Here is a 12,500-nt window from a genome sequence, read left to right on the forward strand (position 1 = left end):
CCAGGTAATCAGGCTGAGGAAAGAAGGTGGGGAGCTCACAAGAAAAGATCAGGAGGTATGTGAGGAGCTCAGGAAGTATTTACAGTGGAGGCTGAAGGGACAACGGGAAGACAAAACAGTGGCGTACTGCAACAAGGGATATACCAACAAGTGTTGGATGAATTACACACAACTGAGGAGGAGGTGGAGAAGCTCCTAAGTGACCTTGATACCTCAAAGGCGGTGGGACCAGACAACATCTCGCCGTGGGTCCTTAGAGAGGGAGCAGGGACACTACGTGTGCCACTAACCAAAATCTTCAACACTTCCCTTGAAACTGGGCAACTACCTGAAGTATGGAAGAAGGCAAATGTAGTCCCCATCTTTAAGAAGGGAGACAGAAATGAAGCACTAAATTATAGACCAGTGTCACTGACATGTATAGTATTCAAAGTCTTGGAAAAGATTATCAGGAGGAGAGTGGTGGAGCACCTGGAGCGGAACAAGATTATAAACGACAGCCAGCACGGATTCATGGAAGGCAAATCCTGTGTCACAAACCTACTAGAGTTTTACGACAAGGTAAGTGAAGTAAGAAATGAGAGGGAGGGGTGGGTTGATTGCATTTTCTTGGACTGCAAGAAGGCCTTCGACACAATTCCTCACAAGAGATTAGTACAGAGGCTAGGGGAACAGGCACGTATAACAAGAAGGGCACTGCAATGGATCAGAGAATACCTAACAGGGAGGCAACAGCAAGTCATGGTCCGTGATGAGGTATCACAGTGGGCGCAGGTGATGAGCGGGGTCCCACAGGGGTCAGTCCTGGGACCAGTGCTATTCTTGGTATATGTGAACATGACGGAAGGGATAGACTCAGAAGTGTCCCTGTTTGCAGATGACGTGAAGTTAATGAGGAGAATTAAATCAGACGCGGACCAGACAGGTCTACAAAGAGACCTGGACAGGCTGGATGTGTGGTCCAGAAACTGGCTCCTAGAATTTAACCCCGCCAAATGCAAAGTCATGAAGATCGGAGGAGGGCAAAGAAGACTGCAGACAGAGTATAGGCTAGGTGACCAAAGGCTGCAAACCTCACTCAAGGAGAAAGACCTAAGAGTGAGTATAATACCGAGTACATCGCCAGAGGCACACATTAACCAGATAACTGCTGCGGCATATGGGAGCTTGGCAAACCTGAGAATAGCGTTCCGGTACCTCAGTAAGGAATCGTTCAAGACTTTATACACTGTACGTCAGGCCCATACTGGAGTACGCAGCACCAGTTTGTAACCCACACCTGGTCAAACACGTCAAGATATTAGGGAAAGTGCAAAGGTTTGCAACAAGGCTAGTTCCAGAGCTAAGGGGAATGTCATACGAAGAAAGGTTAAGGGAAATCTGTCTGACAACACTGGAGGACAGGAGGGTCAGGGGAGACATGATAACGGCATACAAAATACTGTGTGGAATAGACAAGGTGGACATAGACAGGATGTTCCAGAGATGGGACACAGAAACAAGGGGTCACAATTGGAAGCTGAATACTCAGATGAGTCAAAGGGATGTTATGAAGTATTTCTTCAGTCATAGAGTAGTTAGGAAGTGGAATAGTCTGGCAAGCGATGTAGTGGAGGCAGGAACTATACATTGTTTTAAGACGAGGTATGATAAAGCTCATGGAGAAGGGGGAGAGAGGACCTAGTAGCGGTCGGTGAAGAGGCGGGGCCAAGAACTGAGTCTCGATCCCTGCAACCACAATTAGGTGAATTAGGTGAGTACACACACACACACACACACACACACACACATATCGGGGCCAGGAGCTGAGTCTCGACCCCTGCAACCACAATTAGGTGAGTACACACACATCTGAGGCGCTCATCAACCAAATAACTGCTGCAGCATATGGGCGCCTAGCAAACCTAAGAATAGCATTCCGACATCTCAATAAGGAATCGTTCAGACCCTGTACACAGTGTGTGTCAGGCCTATATTGGAGTATGCAGTACCAGTTTGGAACCCACACCTAGCCAAGCATGTAAGGAAATTTGAGGAAGTGCAAAGGTTTGCAACAAGACTAGTCCCGGCGCTAAGGGGCATGTCCTACGAGGAGAGGTTAAGAGAAATCGACCTGACGACACTGGAGGACAGGAGAGATAGGGGGGATATGATAACTAAATATAAAATACTGAGAAGAATTCACAAGGTTGACAGAGACAGGATGTTCCAGAGATGGGACACAACAACAAGGGGTCAGAATTGGAAGTTGAAGACACAGATGAATCACAGGGATATTAGGAAGTGTTTCTTTAGTCTTAGAGTTGTCAGGAAGTGGAATAGTCTGGCCAGTGACATAGTAGAGGCAGGAACCATACATAGTTTTAAGACGAAGTATGATAAAGTTCATGGAGCAGGAAGAGAGAGGACATAGTAGCGATCAGTGAAGAGGCGGGGCCAGGACTCGACCCCAGCAACCATAAATAGGTGATTACACACACACACACCCACACACACACACACACACACACGCACACGCACACGCACACGCACACACACGCTCGCGCGCGTACGTAGATGATCAAGGCACAACATGAGTTGATCCTCGACCTGGAGACCACTCTCCGCCTCACTTTCCAAAGACCAGGGTACTGTTCACCGCTGCAAGAAACACTTCTAATCCTAAACTAAGCCTCCATTGTTGAGGAAAGTCCGAGCTTCGTGTGTGTTAGGAAGCCTAGGCTTCCTAATGTGGAGTATATTTGAGAGCTTAAACTTCAGAAGGTGCTATATCGAGGAACTTAAGTTTCATTGCATGGGGAAGAGCGTTGAGAATCTTGAGCGCTATACGGTGGATTGTTTGAGAAGCTTACGCTTCGTAACTTAGACTACTGAAAAGCTTAAGCTTCGCATTATGGAGAAAAAAATACCTATTATATTTTCATTCATAGATGCAAATATTTTTTTTTTTATTGTATTTCAAGAAGTTCTAAAAACCAGCGTGGATCATTTAAGCTGTTGGTGGTACCGTTTGTGTGTGTGTGCGTGTGTGTGTGTGTGTGTGTCGTCAGTAGGTGCTGATTTCCTTATAGAGGCCACCTGACAAATGGGATTACGAACCGTTTAGTGTGGGGGTTCGAAGCCTCTCAGACCGCTTAATGGGACCTTCCATTTACAAGATGATGCACTCGAGCTGCGGCTAAATGGGTAGCTGCGACCTCATTCTGTACTTGAGATGAGAAACAAGAGTCGCGGTACCCTGGATGTCACGAGTCACGGTACCCTGGATGTCACGAGTCACGGTACCCTGGATGTCACGAGTCACGGTACCCTGGATGTCACGAGTCACGGTACCCTGGATGTGTCACAAGTCACGGTACCCTGGATGTGTCACGAGTCACGGTACCCTGGATGTGTCACGAGTCACGGTACCCTGGATGTGTCACGAGTCACGGTACCCTGGATGTGTCACGAGTCACGGTACCCTGGATGTGTCACGAGTCACGGTACCCTGGATATGTCACGAGTCACGGTACCCTGGATGTCACGAGTCACGGTACCCTGGATGTCACGAGTCACGGTACCCTGGATGTCACGAGTCACGGTACCCTGGATGTGTCACAAGTCACGGTACCCTGGATGTGTCACGAGTCACGGTACCCTGGATGTGTCACGAGTCACGGTACCCTGGATGTGTCACGAGTCACGGTACCCTGGATATGTCACGAGTCACGGTACCCTGGATGTGTCACAAGTCACGGTTCCCTGGATGTGTCACGAGTCACGGTACCCTGGATGTGTCACAAGTCACGGTACCCTGGATGTGTCACAAGTCACGGTACCCTGGATGTGTCACGAGTCACGGTACCCTGGATGTGTCACAAGTCACGGTTCCCTGGATGTGTCACGAGTCACGGTACCCTGGATGTGTCACAAGTCACGGTTCCCTGGATGTGTCACGAGTCACGGTACCCTGGATGTGTCACGAGTCACGGTACCCTGGATGTGTCACGAGTCACGGTACCCTGGATGTGTCACAAGTCACGGTTCCCTGGATGTGTCACGAGTCACGGTACCCTGGATGTGTCACAAGTCACGGTACCCTGGATGTGTCACAAGTCACGGTACCCTGGATGTGTCACGAGTCACGGTACCCTGGATGTGTCACAAGTCAGAACCAACCCACAAGTTACTGATGAACCTAGAGAACGTTTTGATCCTTCCTTGACCATTACCAAATCACTATTTAATAATAATCCACAGCGGATCGAGACGTCGTTTGATTTCACTTATAATTTGTGATTTAATTATAAACCTTATGAGAATGCGGCTTCATAATTACCTACATCAATATTTTTTCTATTAAAATCAGTTTTTAATAAACCAGTAGGTAACTTTACAAAGCAAACTAATTAAATCTAACTATAAAACAAGATAAGGAAGGATAACTCTAATAAAACAAAGTAAGAGAAAATAAAGCAATAAATCTAAACAAAGATAAATATGGTTCAAAATAAACCAAATTAAATATTTTAAAGGAAATTAAGCTTATATATATATATATATATATATATATATATATATATATATATATATATATATATATATATATGTCGTGCCGAATAGGCAGAACTTGCCATCTTGGCTTAAATAGCAACGTTCATCTTGCCATATAGGACAAGTGAAAATTTGTGTATGCAATAATTTCGCCAAAATCATTCTGAACCTAACGAAAAAAATATATTTCACTGTGTTTGTTTAGTATTAAATTACTGTAAACAAATCTAAAATATATATAGTTGGGTTAGGCTAAAATAAATTGTTCTTGTTATAATAAGGTTAGGTAAGTTTTCTAAGATCCTTTTGGTGCAAAAGTAAAATTTTTTACATTAACATTAATGAAAAAATATATCTTTAAACGTATAAGAGAAAATTTTAGAAAAGACTTAATTTTAAATGAGTTCTTGTTAATTGACCAATTTTACATATTCGGCACGACATATATTTATTTATATATATATATATATATATATATATATATATATATATATATATATATATATATATATATATATATATATATATATATATATATATATATATATATATATAAGTAGTGAGATGAGGTCAAGATGTAATATCGTCTTGAGTTTTAAAGGAATTTGTGGAAGAACTTGATATCCCAATCTGAAGCATTTTTTAAGACTTTGCTGGAAGTGGAAAAACTTCACGCAAGTGGAAAAGCTTGAAGCAGTCTTTAAGAAAAAAGTGTAATAGCTGAGATCCTTCAGACTACAGCCGAGTGAGCTAATACGTTCTGCAATAAGTGGTAATACACATAGACAATATTTTACTGAAAACATATATTTCATGTAACTATATCATAATAACTTAGCAGGATGTATATATACACACACACACACACACACACACACACACACACATATATATATATATATATATATATATATATATATATATATATATATATATATATATATATATATATGTATATATATATATATATATATATATATATATATATATATATATATATATATATTACATAATATGGTACAGAAGATTTAAGAGATACATTGTTGATATAAAGGTGGCATATACGGTACATGTTGTTACGTGTGTATCACCGATTATAAGGCGAAAATCTCATCCAGCTCCTCAGAGCTGGGGCATGTGCCCAAAATACAGCAGGCATTACCCCTTTGAACAGCCGCACTGAGCAGCTGGAACAGAAAACTAGCTGCCCTGGGATCCCTAGTTACCCTGATGAGTCTTTTTCCCAGCTCCTTAAGGAATTTAGATGCACTCTTTCCCCATGAGCCAAGGGTCTCTGAGCCTATGGGAACAAACATATAATGATGGGCAAGTTCTCCATATTTTCTAGACTTTTGGGACTCCCTGAAGCTGGCAGCTGCCGCTCCTTCCTCCCTGGTGTATTGGAGATAGGTATCAGCCAAGGTAGATGCACATGTATAGTCCCACACCACCTACTTCCCATCTGTCCAGGCTTGAAGGGTGATACCATCTGGACGCTTCTGGCTGCCATCAGATCTGCATAGTTGGGGTGGCTCCCTTACTGCTGGGCATCCAGCTGTTGTGAGGCTCCTCTTGATTATGTTATTAACCTCCTCATGTCTTGCAATCTTTCCCTCGGATTTACGGCACACAAGACCATGGTACCCGAATCGGTCTGCTGCTTCACTGCCACAAATACACCTGTGTTCGGCGAGAATAGGGGCGGCAAGTCGAAGGGCAACACCGATGCGGATGGTCTGTGGGTCGAGACGTGTGCCAAGGCTGGAGTTGGGAACAGCCAACAGAAGGTCCCCAGCATGAGGGGCTCCCACTGCCAGGAGGCGGGCTCTATCCTTCCCTGACACACTCTGAAGCATTGTTGAGGCAATATTTTCCACTATTGGACCATCCCAGTGCGATTGTTTGTAGTTGTTGGGGGAGCAGGTCTGGCTCCAGAGCCCGTTAGATTATCTCAGATCCTTGCTCCGTCAATGAATTTTTGGTCCTGGACTCCTATCTTGTCCCTAAGATGTTCAGGGAGAATCGCTGCTACAAGCTCTCTGGATGCAATACACGAGGACAGAAAAGCAGGTAACGCAATCTGTGATGACTTGCGGACACCAATGCCTCCTAGTCTGACTGGAAGTGTAGCTTGGTTCCACTGCCCGTCTTCTAGAGTAAGGTTAAGTACTTTCGTAAAAATCTGCCTCAGAATACTGTCATATTCGTGCAGTATAGGGTTATCATATGAAGGTGCACATCTTAGGAAATATGTCAACCTGGGCAGACTCAAGCACTTTGTGAGAAGGTACAAGGCATCGTGGGTGTCCAGATTGCCTATTCGTTGTTCCATTCTCATTAACTCTTCCAATTTCTTCCTGAGAATTGTGTCAATGGCATTGCTTCTCAGAGGTGCTCCTAGCAAGACACTATTTGTGGGGCAATGACTGCTGCTCCTGGTAGTTTTGATCTCACTGCATTTATCACTTGTTGACTGACTGAGATGATTTCACATTTGGATGGATTCAGGATGAGACCCATTTCCTGTCCCCGTGTCATTACCTGTGTAAGGTCATGTAGGAGGGACTCTTTTGTACCTGCTAGTGTGCCATCATCTAGGAACCAGATGTTTAGCTCGCTGGTCAGTCTGACTGTGATTTCCCTAACTGCAATACAGAAGAGAAATGGTGCAAGAGGATCTCCTTGTTGGACATCCTCCGATGATGTAATTTCATGCTCTCCAAAGAGAAGCATTGATTCCTTGCTATACCCGGCTGAAACAAAAGGGAAGAGACCAGGGAAATGTTCTTGTACTGCTGCTAATACCACGTCTCTTTTCAGGAGATTGAACGCATTCTTGAAATCTAATTTTACCACTGCATTGTCCTCAGGCAGGTTGTTGATATACGCCCTTGTTGCATGAACCGCTGCTTCACTTCCTTGAGAGACCCCATAGCCAAGATGGTTTGGTTGAAGCATCATGGCTGCCTGTGCACGAATACTTCGGACAGCAGCTTCGGATACGAGGCGGCGTAACGTGTTGCCTACTGCAATTGGCCGAATTCCTCCATCCTTCTTTATAAGTGCACAAAGTGTTGCATATATATATATATATATATATATATATATATCTATATATATATATATATATATATATATATATATATATATATATATATATATATATATATATATCTTTATATATATATATATGAGAATATTTTTATCGTAAAGCATTAACTCGAGACTTACAAATATTTCGTTTATTATTGTTAGCCAGCGCTTGGTCTCTGTGATTGCTGTTATATCCTGGTCATATTCAGTCATTCCCTCATTTAATTTACTGGTTTGTATGTGCATGTATGTGTGTGATATATAAACACAGGTGTGTGTGTGTGTGTGTGTGTGTGTGTGTGTGCGTGTGTGTGTGTGTGTGTGTGTGTGTGTGTGTGTGTGTGTGTGTGTGTGTGTCTACTCACTTAGTTGTGGTTGCAGGGGTCGAGTCCTAGCTCCTGGCCCCGCCTCTTCACCGGTTGCTACTAGACCCTCTCTCTCCCCGCTCCATGAGCTTTATCAAACCTCGTCTTAAAACTGTGTATGGTTCCTGCCTCCACTACGTCATTTTCTAGGCTATTCCACTGCCTTACAACTCTATGACTGAAGAAATACTTCCTACTATCTCTCTGACTCATTTGTGTCTTCAACTTCCAATTGTGGCCTCTTGTTTCTGTGTCCCCTCCCTGGAACATCCTGTCCTTGTCCACCTTGTCTATTCCACGCAGTATTTTATATGTCGTTATCATGTCTCCCCTGACCCTCCTGTCCTCCAGTGTCGTCAGGCCGATTTCCCTTAATCTTTCTTCATAGGACATTCCCCTTAGCTCTGGAACTAACCTTGTTGCAAACCTTTGTACTTTCTCTAGTTTCTTGACGTGCTTTATCAAGTGCGGGTTCCAAACAGGTGCTGCATACTCCAGTATGGGCCTGACATACACGGTGTACAGTGTCTTGAATGATTCCTTACTAAGGTGTCGGAATGCTGTTCTCAGGTTTGCCAGGCGCCCATATGCTGCAGCAGTTATCTGATTGATGTGTGCTTCCGGAGACATGCTCGGTGTTATACTCACCCCAAGATCTTTCTCCTTGAGTGAGGTTTGCAGTCTTTGGCCACCTAGCCTATACTCTGTCTGTGGTCTTCTGTGCCCTTCCCCTATCTTCATGACTTTGCATTTGGCAGGATTAAATTCGAGAAGCCATTTGCTGGACCAGGTGTCCAGTCTGTCCAGGTCTCTTTGAAGTCCTGCCTGGTCCTCATCAGATTTAATTCTCCTCATTAACTTCACATCATCTGCAAACAGGGACACTTCTGAGTCTAACCCTTCCGTCATGTCGTTCACATATACCAAAAATAGCACTGGTCCTAGGACCGACCCCTGTGGGACCCCGCTCGTCACAGGTGCCCACTGTGATACATCATTACGTACCATGACTCGTTGTTGCCTCCCTGTCAGGTATTCTCTGATCCATTGCAGTGCCCTTCCTGTTATATGCGCCTGATGCTCTAGCTTCTGCACTAATCTCTTGTGAGGAACTGTGTCAAAGGCCTTCTTGCAGTCCAAGAAGATGCAATCAACCCACCCCTCTCTCTCTTGTCTTACTTCTGTTATTTTATCATAAAACTCCAGAAGGTTTGTGACACAGGATTTGCCTTCCGTGAATCCGTGCTGGTTGGCATTTATACTCCTGTTCCGTTCCAGGTGCTCCACCACTCTCCTCCTGATAATCTTCTCCATAATTTTGCATACTATACACGTCAATGACACAGGTCTATAGTTTAGTGCCTCTTTTCTGTCTCCTTTTTTGAAAATGGGAACTACATTTGCTGTCTTCCATACCTCAGGTAGTTGCCCAGTTTCCAGGGATGTGTTGAAGATTGTGGTAAGTGGTACGCACAACATATCTGCTCCCTCTCTAAGGACCCATGGAGAGATGTTGTCCGGTCCCATTGCCTTTGAGGTATCGATGTCCCTTAGCAGTTTCTTCACCTCCTCCTCATCTGTATGTATGTCATCCAACACTTGTTGGTGTATTCCTTGTTGGTGTATTCCTTGTTGGTGTCCCCATCTGGTCTGTCCCCCCAGAGTCCTTCCTGTCTCTACTGTAAATACTTCCTTAAATCTCGTGTTGAGCTCCTCACATACCTCTTGATCGTTTCTTGTGAGTTCTCCACCTTCTTTCCTCAGCCTTATCACCTGGTCCTTGACTGTTGTCTTCTTCCTAATGTGGCTATACAGCAGTTTCGGGTCAGATTTGACTTTCGATGCTATGTCGTTTTCATACTGTCGCTGGGCCTCCCTCCTTATCTGCGCATACTCGTTTCTGGCTCTTCTACTAATCTCCTTGTTTTCCTGGGTCCTATGCCTCCTGTACCTTTTCCATTCTCTGTTGCACTTAGTTTTTGCCTCCCTACACCTTCGGGTAAACCAAGGACTCGTCTTGGTCTTCCTATTATTTCTGTTTCCCTTGGGAACAAAACTTTCCTCTGCCTCCTTGCACTTTGTTGCCACATATTCCATCATCTCGTTTACTGATTTTCCTACCATTTCTCTGTCCCACTGAACCTCCTGCAGGAAGTTTCTCATACCTGTGTAGTCCCCCCTTTTATAGTTTGGCCTGTCCCCTTCCGTTCCTGTTACCTTCTCCACTTGTAACTCTACTATATAGTCAAAACTCAGAACCACATGATCGCTAGCTCCAAGGGGCCTCTCGTAAGTGATGTCCTCGATGTCTGAACTGCTCAGGGTGAACACAAGATCCAGTCTTGCTGGCTCGTCCTCCCCTCTCTCTCTGGTTGTGTCCCTGACATGTTGATGCATGAGGTTTTCAAGTACCACATCCATCATCTTGGCTCTCCATGTTTCGGGACCCCCATGTGGCTCCAGGTTTTCCCAGTCGATCTCCCTGTGGTTGAAATCGCCCATTACCAGTAACTTTGCTCTGCTCGAGTGAGCTCTTCTTGCCACCTCAGCCAGTGTGTCCACCATCACCCTGTTGTTTTCTTCGTACTCCTCTCTTGGCCTCCTGCAGTTCTGTGGTGGGTTATACATCACTCCAATGACTACTTTATGTTCTCCGGACTGAATTGTACCTACAATGTAGTCTCTTTCTCCAATCATGTCCATGCCTTCCATTTCCTCAAATCCCCATTGGTGTTTTATGAGCAGTGCAACCCCTCCTCCCCCTCTACTCCTTCTATCTTTCCTCAGGATCTGATATCCTGTTGGGAAGATTGTGTCTGTTATTATCTCAGCGAGTTTTGTTTCTGTGACTGCTATGATGTCTGGGGATTTTTCACTGATTCTTTCATTCCACTCCTCATGTTTATTCGTTATTCCATCCGCGTTTGTGTACCAAACCTTTAGTTTCTTTTCTATCATTGTGGTCGTGCAAGTATATTGGGGTTGGGGGAGGGAGAGCCTTGGTGGGGGCCTATATGGGGCTGTGGTGTAGGTGGGGTATGTGTTGATGGGGGTGGGGTCAGAATGCCCATAAGGGACAGCTGTTGGGGTGAGGTTTGTGATATGGGGGTTGGTGGCAGAGGGAACAGTGAGTGGGTTGGAGTATAGGTTGCTCAGTTGCGTTGGGAATGTCGCGGGTGGGGTCTGTTGGTGGGAGATTCTGTGGGGTGTGTTTGCCCTTCCTCCTGTGTCTGGGTCCTGCTCATTTTCATTGCTTCTCGTTCCTCCTTGCGTCTCTGTACCCTCTCTTTCAGTGTAGTCCTTTCTTCTTGTGTTCTGTCACGGTCGAGGTATACTCTCTGGTACCCCTCTTTGTCTCTCAGTCTTGCTTTCTCTTGCAGAATCCTGATTCGAACTGATTCTTCCTTGAAAGTTACTCTGACAGGCCGTATCCTTCCACTCGCAAACCACCCAATTCTCTGAAAATTTGTCACCTGGGTCATGTTGCCCTCCCCTATTGTTTTCATGATGCCTTCAATCATTTTTTTCTCCTCCTGTTTTATTTCTTCAAAGTTGGCCCCCTTGGCTTCTTGGAGCCCGTACACAAAAACTGACCTCGCCCTTTCCTCCTCCCACTGAGTCTCCATCTGCTTCCTCTGAGGCATTTTGTTTCCTTCCATTGACATGTTCTTGCCTTCAGTCCCTGTCATATCTGAAACTTCTATTCTCAGTGGACTGTCTTTCCTGGCCAGCTGTCCCTTGCTACTGCAGTTGGCTGTTAGAACCTCTGCATATAACAAACCTTCATTGTCTTCGGACCTGTCGCTTGATCTTAGTGTGCTCATCGTCTTTTCCCTGGCCCCACGTGGGTCTGATAGGTCCTTCGTGTACGGCATGTCTCCGTTGTTGCTTACCATCCCCTTGTCTGCACCTGACTTTGAATTTCCATCATTGTCTTCAGACCTGTCGTTTGATCTCAGTGTGCTCGTCGTCTTTTCCCTGGCCCCACGTGGGTCTGATAGGGCCTTCCTGTACGGCATGTCTCCGTTGTTGCTTACCATCCCCTTGTCTGCGCCTGACTTTGAATTTCCTGATGTCACGTCTGAATTGTCATTTGTCTCTCTAATCTGTTTCAGGCTTTGCAGTTTCTCTTCTAAGCACTGTATCCTAGCTTCTGCTGCTAAGACCTGTACTTCCCACTTCCTGCACTCTTCAGCTATCCGCTCCTCCATTTTCTTACCAAGCTCTACTATCTTCCTTCCCCACTCTTCCTCCCTTTTTTGGAGCTCTAACTCCCAGTCTTCCCTCCCTGGTTCTTCTACCAGATCTCTGGTTTTCCGTCCTCTAAGGCCACCCATATATTTTTTTTTTTTTTTTTTTTTTTTTTTTTTTTTTTTTTTTTTTTTTTTTTGTTACCGCAGACAGAAGACTAGAGGAGGGGGGTGTGTGGGGGGGAGAGAAAGGGTAGAGAGAGAGGAGAGAGAAAGGGTAGAAGGAGGGAGAGAGAGGAGAGAGAAAGGGTAGAAA

This window comes from Cherax quadricarinatus, chromosome 48 (genome assembly GCF_038502225.1).
Source record: "Cherax quadricarinatus isolate ZL_2023a chromosome 48, ASM3850222v1, whole genome shotgun sequence".
Lineage (NCBI taxonomy): Eukaryota > Metazoa > Arthropoda > Malacostraca > Decapoda > Parastacidae > Cherax > Cherax quadricarinatus.